Source organism: Dipodomys merriami, unplaced genomic scaffold (assembly GCF_024711535.1).
Source record: "Dipodomys merriami isolate MVZ:Mamm:240054 unplaced genomic scaffold, mDipMer1.0.p SCAF_350, whole genome shotgun sequence".
Lineage (NCBI taxonomy): Eukaryota > Metazoa > Chordata > Mammalia > Rodentia > Heteromyidae > Dipodomys > Dipodomys merriami.
Genome location: NW_027205049.1, coordinates 344,609 through 353,567, shown reverse-complemented (window position 1 = coordinate 353,567; position 8,959 = coordinate 344,609). Strand labels below are relative to the sequence as shown.

The 8,959-nt window shown below is 36.2% G+C and overlaps 1 pseudogene; it reads left to right on the top strand.

Moving 5' to 3' along the window:
* The first annotated feature begins 8,123 nt into the window (after nucleotides 1-8,123).
* LOC138804016 (U6 spliceosomal RNA) lies at nucleotides 8,124-8,223 on the top strand (annotated as a pseudogene).
* The last annotated feature ends 736 nt before the right edge of the window (nucleotides 8,224-8,959 follow it).

The window sequence follows — 8,959 nt, the reverse complement described above, 5'->3', positions numbered from 1 at the left end:
ATTTACTGAAGAGGCTGTCTTTCTTCCATTCTATGGTTTTAGCTTCCTTATCGAAGATTAGATGGATATAGGTCTGTAGGTTCATTTCTGGGTTTTCAATTCTATTCCATTGGTCCTGAGGTCTGTTCTTATGCGAATACCAAGCTGTTTTGATTACTATGGCTTTATAGTAGAGTTTGAAATTTGGTATTGATATTCCTCCAGCCGTGTTCTTTCCGTTGAGGGGCGTTTTTGCTATTCGGGGTCTTTTATTGTTCCATATGAATTTTTGGATTGCCTCCTCTATTTCCTTGAAGAATGAGGGTGGAATTTTGATAGGTATCGCGTTGAATTTGTAGATAGCCTTGGGAAGTATTGCCATTTTCATGATGTTAATCTTGCCAATCCAGGAGCATGGGAGGTTTTGCCATTTTTTAAGTTCTGTGTTGATTTCCTTTTTCAAGATTTTAAAGTTTTCATCATAGAGGTCCTTCACTTCTTTGGTTAAGTTAATTCCTAGGTATTTTATTTTTTGTGGGGCTATTACAAATGGAGTTGCTTTCCTAATTTCAGCCACACTTTTCTCATTGTTGGCATATAGAAAAGCCATTGATTTTGGGGGGTTAATTTTATAACCTGCTACTTTGCCAAAGTTTTGAATCAGCTTGAGTAATTTGGGAGTGGAGTCCATGGGATTCTTTAAATACAAGATCATGTCATCTGCAAAGAGGGAGAGTTTTATTTCTTCTTTCCCTATTTGGATCCCCTTTATGTCTGCATCTTGTCTTATTGCTGTAGCTAGGCATTCTAATATTGGATTGAAGAGAAGTGGAGAGAGTGGGCATCCTTGTCTCGTTCCTGAATTTTAGTTTGAAGTCTATTTTATCTGATATTAGGATTGCAACTCCTGCCTGTTTATGAGGGCTGTTTGCTTGGTAGATTTTGTTCCAGCCTTTAACATTGAAGATGTGTTTGTTTTTACGGGCAAGATGTGACTGCTGCAGGCAGCAGATAGAAGGGTCTTGTTTTTTAATCCAACTAGACAGTCTATGTCGCTTAATTGGAGAGTTCAGTCCGTTAACGTTAAGAGATAGTACTGAGAGGTATTTGGGAGTTCCTGCCATGTTATCCACCTACTTGGGGGCTGCGAAAACTGGGTTCTTCCTAAGGTTCTTGGATTCTCAGTTTGGGTGCAGTTTTTTGGCCTTTGTTACTGTCTTGTTGGTTTTCTATGTGTAGGACATCTTTAAGAATCTTTTGTAGGGCTGGTTTTGTGGAGATGTATTGTTTCAATTTTTCTTTGCTATGGAAGGTTTTTATTTGGCCTTCAGTTATGAAGGAGAGTTTAGCTGGGTACAGTATTCTTGGTTGATAATTTTTTGTTTTTAGGGCATGGCATACGTCATTCCAATCTCTTCTTTCTTTGATTGTCTCTGCTGAGAAATCTGAGGTAATTCTAATTGGTTACCCTTTGTAGGTGATTACCCTTTTCTCCCTGACAGCTTTAAGGATCTTTTCCTTGGTCTGGGTTGATCCTGTGTGGATTATAATGTGATGGTGGGATGTCCTATTCTGGTCTGGTCTATTTGGGGTTCTAAAAGCTTCTTGTATCTGAATAGGCCTATCTTTTTGTATGTTTGGGAAGTTCTCTGCTAGGATCCTGTTAAACAAATTTCCTAGACCATTAACTTCTGTTTCTAGGTGCTCCTCTACACCCATTATCCTTAGATTGGGCCTTCTGATGGTGTGTTCCAGGTGTTGGATAGACCTATCATATTTCTTGGACTTGTCTTGGATGGTTGTATGTTCTTTCTCTATAATATCTAGGCTGTCTTCAATCCCTGAGATTCGATCTTCTGCATGGTCTAACCTACTGTCAAGACTCTGTACTTTGTTTTTTATCTCTTTTCCTTCTAATTGGTCAGCTTTGATGGCTTCAAGTTCTTTGTTGAAGCTCTGTTTTAGGTCTTGTATGAATTTCTTTACTTTCTTAATTTGGTGTTCAGTGTTTGTTCTCAAATCACTTAGTTGATTGGTTATGGTTTCTTTGGACTCCCATTCCTTCTGTTGGGTTCCATTCAGCATTCCCTTTGTGGTCTCCCTGACTTCCTTCAGCTCCTCTTTGTTAATGGATTCCATGAATGCCTTTAGTGATCTTTGTTTATTCTCTACCTGGTCTCTCAATTCCTGAATTACTCTTTGATTAGCTTCTTCCCGTCTGTGGGATTCCTGCAGTTCTCTTTCTTCCCGTTCGTGGGAATCCTGCAGTTCTCTTTGAGTGTTCTCTGCCTGCTCACGCCATTCCTCCCTTTCTCTTTGAGCATTCTCAAGTTGTTCACGCAAATCCTGTATCAGTTTTTGAGTAGCTTCCTCACGCTTATGATATTCCTGTATAAACTTCTGGGATGCCTCCTCTCTCTCCCTATCACGCTCATACAGAGTCCTTTGTACATTGTCAAACTTCTCATTTATCATGTTTGCTATTAGTGTTTGTAGAGCTATTTGGGAACTCTCCTCTGGATTATTCTTTATCTGTTCTAATCCCTGATTATCAAGATTGGGAATTGAGATACCCGAATTTGCCATTTTTCTTGTGTTTTTCCGGCTTACTCGGCCCATTTGAAATGAAGATTGCACCAGTTTTATGCTAGAACACTATCTTAATGCAACCATCAACCAAAGTTTGCGTTTGTACAATCAATAGTCTACAGATACAATCTAGTTCAACAGATACATCTATTCAACATCAAACAACTATATGTTAAAGTACTTCGAACCGCAAAAAAGAATTTGGAAAACCAGAAATTATTAGGATTAGGGAGAGATGTGGGTAAAAAATAGGAATAGTTTGGTGTGGGGAGGCACAGGGAGAGTTAACTATGTCCTAATCACAATGCAGGAAATGGGTTGGGTAGGATGTAAGTAGAGAGAGAGAGAGACCAGAAAAAAAAATAGAAACATAAAAATTAATGTTATTATAGAAGTTAAAAGACTGTCTATTTAGAGAGGAATGTGAATATGTTCCAAGAAGGGGAGGGACATAGAGGAGATGTGAAAAACTTTAAGGGTGGGAAAGGGAGAAGAAAAGATCAGAAGTTCAGTAGAGCTAGACAAAAAACAAAAAGATAATTAAGAAAGAAAGAAAAAGAGAAAGAAGACAAGAAAAGAAAGGAAAACGCTCATTCACATATTCCTAAAGTAAAAATTATAAGATGAGAAAAAAAAAAGTTACTGGAAAACAATTATTTTTTCAGAAGAGGCAAAAATTAAAGATTAATAAAAGTTTTAGAAGGGAAAAAAATATATATATAAGGTAGCAAAAAACAAAAAACAAGCAAAAAAAGAAAAGAAGAAGAAGAAGAAAAAAGAAAAAAGAAAAAAAAGTCTTTTGATTTTTTTTTTTGGGGGGGGAGGATTGGGAAGAATCCTGTATCTCCCTTTTGTCTGTAACCAGTCTCTTGTTGGAGTCTCTGGTCAGCTTGAGGTCCTGTGGCTTGATTGGTTTCTTAAGTCGGTTGGTTGGAAGAGGCAGAAAAATGCTCTGCTTTGCCCAAGATTTTGAGATCCCCCTCCCAGGTTAGTTTTCTGGGAGGGTGATCTGCTTTGAGAGTCACAAAAGAGGGGGGTGTGGTGATGGGGCTAGGTTCTGGGTACAGTTGAGGCCTTTCAACAAACAGTAGCTTATCCCTGGGGCTATTTTGTGATAAAGCTCACAGCGCCCAGCCTGGAGCCATTCCCAGGGTTTCTGTTTTTCAATTGATTGTGGTGGCTGCTAGAGGGAGGGGCAGCCTCTGGCTCTGGTTACCCAGTGAGGCAAGGCACTCCAATGGCTGGCACCTGACCTGGGTGACTTTTCCCTGGATGGTGCTTAGTCTGGCAGGTCACTTCGCCGTTAAGTTCTTGTGACCTGCTAAATGACTCGTTTTATTCCAAGGCCTGAGCTGGAGCTAGCAGCTCCTCCGAGCTTTGTCGGTATCCAAGATGGAGATCACCGGTGCTGGGGGGGGAGGGGTGGCCTTCCCTCCTCTGCTCCCTGAGAAGGAGTGAGGATGTCGGGCTTGTACTCACGCCGAGTCTTGGATCCTGGGTCGTCTCTGGTCTGCAAACAGCAGGATGAAGATGTCCGCTCCTTGTCGGTTCTTGTTGGTGTTGAGTAGAATCCGCTCGTCCACTGCGTCTGGCTCCTTCGTCCCAGACTCTCTGTGTGTCAGGTATGACCCCGCAGCGGTAGTCGCCGCTGCGACCCTGCCGCCGCAGTGGCAGCTGCTGTGTTTCCTTGGCTTCCCCTCTCTTGTCTAACTCTCTGTCCTGTGATGGCACACTTGGTGTGATTCTCTGGCTTAGGACTGTTCACTAGAACTCTAAAATTGCTTTCTATGCGAGAGCTTGTTCAGATTCCCGCTTCTCCTCCGCCATCTTCCCGGAACTCTGACAGGTAAATTTTAATTGTTCAAACTTTTTAACAACTTAGCCTATCAAGAAAATTTAAAATTGCCTGAGAAAATGGGCTTTCATGCAAAGAAATCCATGGAGACCTAGCTGAGAGGGAGCAATGTGGGTGAATATGGCTCATTTTCACACTAAACAAACAAACATCACAAACCTTGAAGTAAATCATTTACGTTCCCTTGAGAATTTTCCTTACCCAGGAAATGTACTCTCACTGTGTGAAACAAGGTTGCAGTGGAATTTAAATTCAAAGTTCTTTAAAAAAAAGACATCAAAATTTGTGAATTGACATTTAATTACCAAACAATAATTCTCTGAAAAAGAAGGAAAGATATAATTCAAAATCACTTGACTTTATTAAAAAAGAGTAGTTAAGAGAGATGAGAGAAACCATAGAGGACTGTTTTCTCTCCAGTGGTGTAATGGGTTCTTGATCTTGTTTCTTCCATTCTATCATCACAAGCTTTCAAGTGTGGCTGAGGAGTGGAGTAACCAGTTCAGACAAAGAATACTCACAGAAGAAAATATTTGCAGTACATGTAGATGATTTATAACCTTTGACAGTCTATTTATATCTGTTCAAAATTCTCCCCTACCCCAAACTGCATTCTTTGAACAGCTTTGTTTGCTTTTCCAAAGACTGCCCTTCATTAACTACTTAAAATTTTGTGAGGTCATACATATCCACTATAGATATTGCTGTTTGGTTGTGATTTTTGTGTGTTTTTGTTTGTAGTTGTGTTTTTAACTGAATTTCAAAAGGTTGTGCAAGTGTGTTACAATTAAATATGTCCATCTAATTGTCAAATGCTCCTGGATCAGAGTCTCTCCTTCTATCAATCTGAACCAACCCTTTCTCCAAAATTTATTTCAGATTTACCACTTCCTTTATTACATGTGTACATTGAGTATTCTAGCTGTACTTGCCCCTTTTCCATTTTTCGTTCATTTTATGTCTTTATTATTATTCTTTTCTGCTTTCGACTTCCTGATAGTCATTCTGTTAAACTGTCTGTTAATAATTTGAAAGGTTTATATAGATTCCATGGAATTTCAATCCTGCATATACTTGAAATGCAATAACAATTTGCAAGACTGGAGACGTGAAGCACCTAGACATGGTTTTATTCTCATCTTTTTAGAAGATTAATCTTCAACAAGAAAGTTTAAAAATCGCTTAGAATTTATAGCTGACTACCAGTTTTTATAAATGGGTTTGTACAATGGTGTGTGATTATTTTATTTTACATGGGATGATATTTTCTACTACCTATAAGTTTTGGAAAAAGAAGAAAACTAATATTTACTACTGTAGAGGAATATGATAGAAATAGAAGACAGATTTTATGTTTGTCACCTCTCTAATGAGTACCCATATGCAAGACTTAAAGTCATATTCTTTACTATGTTAGACAGATAGGGAAAACTTATGATAAGGCAACACATGATAAGGCAACTATTAGTGACTTTAAAATGTACCTTCCTATGTGATGAAATTTAATTTATTAGCTAATATTTGGATTTGAATCATGGAAGGCTGGTCGATTTAACACATTTCTGGAAGGCACCTACTGAACAACGCAAATGGTGGGAGATACTATTTCTACATTTTAATCAATGGTTGAACTTCCTTGGTATTTATGCTGGGTAAATAAATCATCTCTATTGTAACTTGATTCCTACACTTGAAAAAATTTAAAGTCACTATTTTCTGCTTGTCAAGTGTTATTTTGGTGAATAAGATTTTTAAAAGTTTGTTTGAAAAGGAATATACTTTCAGAAGATTAAATGTAGGTTATCATTGGTTTGAGAATGACAACATTTTTATACTACAGAACTAAGTTTTACTGAAGTACCAGTGTTTTGAAGCACTAAGGATCTTCTCAATTAATGGTTTTCTAATTTATTTTTGACTTCTAAGTCAAGTTTTCCTAGCCTTGGTAGAACAATTATGGATCTATCATTCCAAGAATAATTTTTGGCCTACTTATGTTGGACTGAAATCTTTCATTTATCATTAGGAGAGGGGTGTAAAAATAATTTGTGACATTTGTGATTTTGTTTACTCTTATAGGCTGGTCATCTGGTGATCTGTAAATTGAAAGTTTGAACTATAGTACTTTCTCTCATATTTTGTGATCTCATCTTTCATTTTAAGTTGCCTTACATTTCACAATTGCTTACTAGTAATTCCTACAAGGAATTAGGGCCCTGAAATATTGTAGGAAATTAGAAATTGAGATGGGTCTTTTCAATTACTTTCCGTTAGCATGTTGCATGGGCCAAGGTCAGAAGTCTTGCCCTTGTTATCTGATGATGCAGATAACTGGGACCTGGTATCCTCAGACCCGTGGGTACTACAGAAGAATAATAGCTTTTACACATCATATCAGCAAAATTTGGGTATAATCAGTAAGAATGCTTCAGAAATATGGAGAAAAACACTTTGGGTCCAGCGAGTTAACACAATAAACACAGCAGCAGTGTAAAATATCTTATAGATTAGAGAAAACAATACTGTTTTTTTTTTTACTATGTGAATTCAGAAGACCTAGAATACGTAAAGGTATCACAAGTTTATAACTAAGACATTGCTTTGATACTTTTTATATTCTAATATATATTCTAAACCTAATTATTTATATTCCAATTTATTTATGGGAATAAATTTCACTTTATTTGTCAAATTATCAATTAATTCTCGTAATTCTAGAAATTTAAGATCAGCAGGTAGAAATATAAAATATATAAGTATTTATAATATAGGAAATTGTTATGCATTGTTCTATTGTGGTTAGGGTATCAAATGCAACTCTGTTTTAAAGTAATATTACATTATCTCTACCTCAGTTTTTGGTAGAGTTAGACCTAAAACTTTACCATTTGTAAACCTGGAGGCAAGAGGAAACACTGTGATTAAAACATTATTAATTTAAGGACTAATATCGAGGAGAAACCTATGGACTTCTCCAGGAGCTATGGAAATATTTGGTGATAGAAAGTCAGTACTGTAAGTTCCTGCCTGTTTGGATGGTAGACAGACCAGGATATTAGGTAATCATGCATATGAATAATTTTTTCATCTTCCTGACTTTAGCTACTTTGAAATGATAGGTATAATAAACAATTATATTTCGATAAAAATACCTTCTATTCTGAAAATTTCAGTCTGAACTGTTAATCTCTCTATGAACCCTTGTAACTAAGATTAGTTTTGTCCAGTCAGACAATCTATGCTGTCAGGGTAAGATATTCTCGTTGGTCTGTTCCTACATGGAAGAAGGGTAAAGGGTCAGGAAGACATTTGTATCAGTGAGACTTCTTTGCGAAATTTTAAGCTGCAGAAGTTTAGAAGTAGCTCTTAAGCAAGGCTTACTTTGAATCCATTAGCTCCACAAAGGTAACTCAGTTGATAAGTAAGTACTTGAAATGCCATCACCTTTGGACTTAGCTATAAAGGCTTCAAAATATGATCAAATTAAAAATGAAAACGACAAAATAGTCATTGACAAAAATTGCAAATGTGAGCAATCAACCAAACAATATAAGTTTTTGCCACTATACATAGAAATTTAGAGAAATAAGATCAATAACATTTTAGGAACAATAAGGATTCCTTTTTACAAATAGGCAACCAAGGATATATGCCTGTATAAAGGTTGCATCATTAACTACTTAAATTTAAAGGATACTACATGCTTCAGCAGCAGGTCTACCCAAGTGACAACAATACAGAGATTAACATGGCACTTGCAGAAGGATGATACAAAAATTCGTGAAATATTCCATATTTTTCATTCTTCAAATGCAATAAATGAAAAAGTTATGAAAAAGTTTATTACAAAAATACAAGTGTAACAATACATGTAATTCATAGAATTAAAGGTTAGTTTGACATCAGTGTATTAAATCTTCACTTTAGAAAGGCCCTTACATAGCATAACCTTTACAAAACTTGAAATTAGATAACATTGTCATCTTATTCCAAAGAAATAAAATCCTGTAAGGACCTAGGAAAAAAGGAATCTTAACTTTTTCTATTTGGAATGTAATCTGAAAGGACACATTTATTAATGAACCTATATATTATAAAAAAATGTAGACTTCAAAGTATTATATCTAGAAAATAATGAAATAGATTATGGACTTTATACAAACCTAGATATACTTTTTTTCAGACCAGCACCAGGAATAACTTTAGTTTCTATACTATTCATTTCAACAGATAAGTTAAAATCAAAAAAAAAAAACACAAACTCTTCAGAAATCATTATAGATGCATACAAACAACTCTTGCATACATTTTGACATCAAAGTGAGGCAATTCACGTGGAAGAATACCATGGAATCCATGAATTTTTAAATTAAAATATTGCTGTTGCTTTTTATTATGAAAATATTTGTAGGGACACAAAGGATGGAATGGCACTTTTGAAATTTAAGAAACTTAACCAAACCATTACTACGTAGGAGAATAATTTGTACAACCTTCCACAACTTCAAAGAGGTAGTGATACATACTTATCCTTTT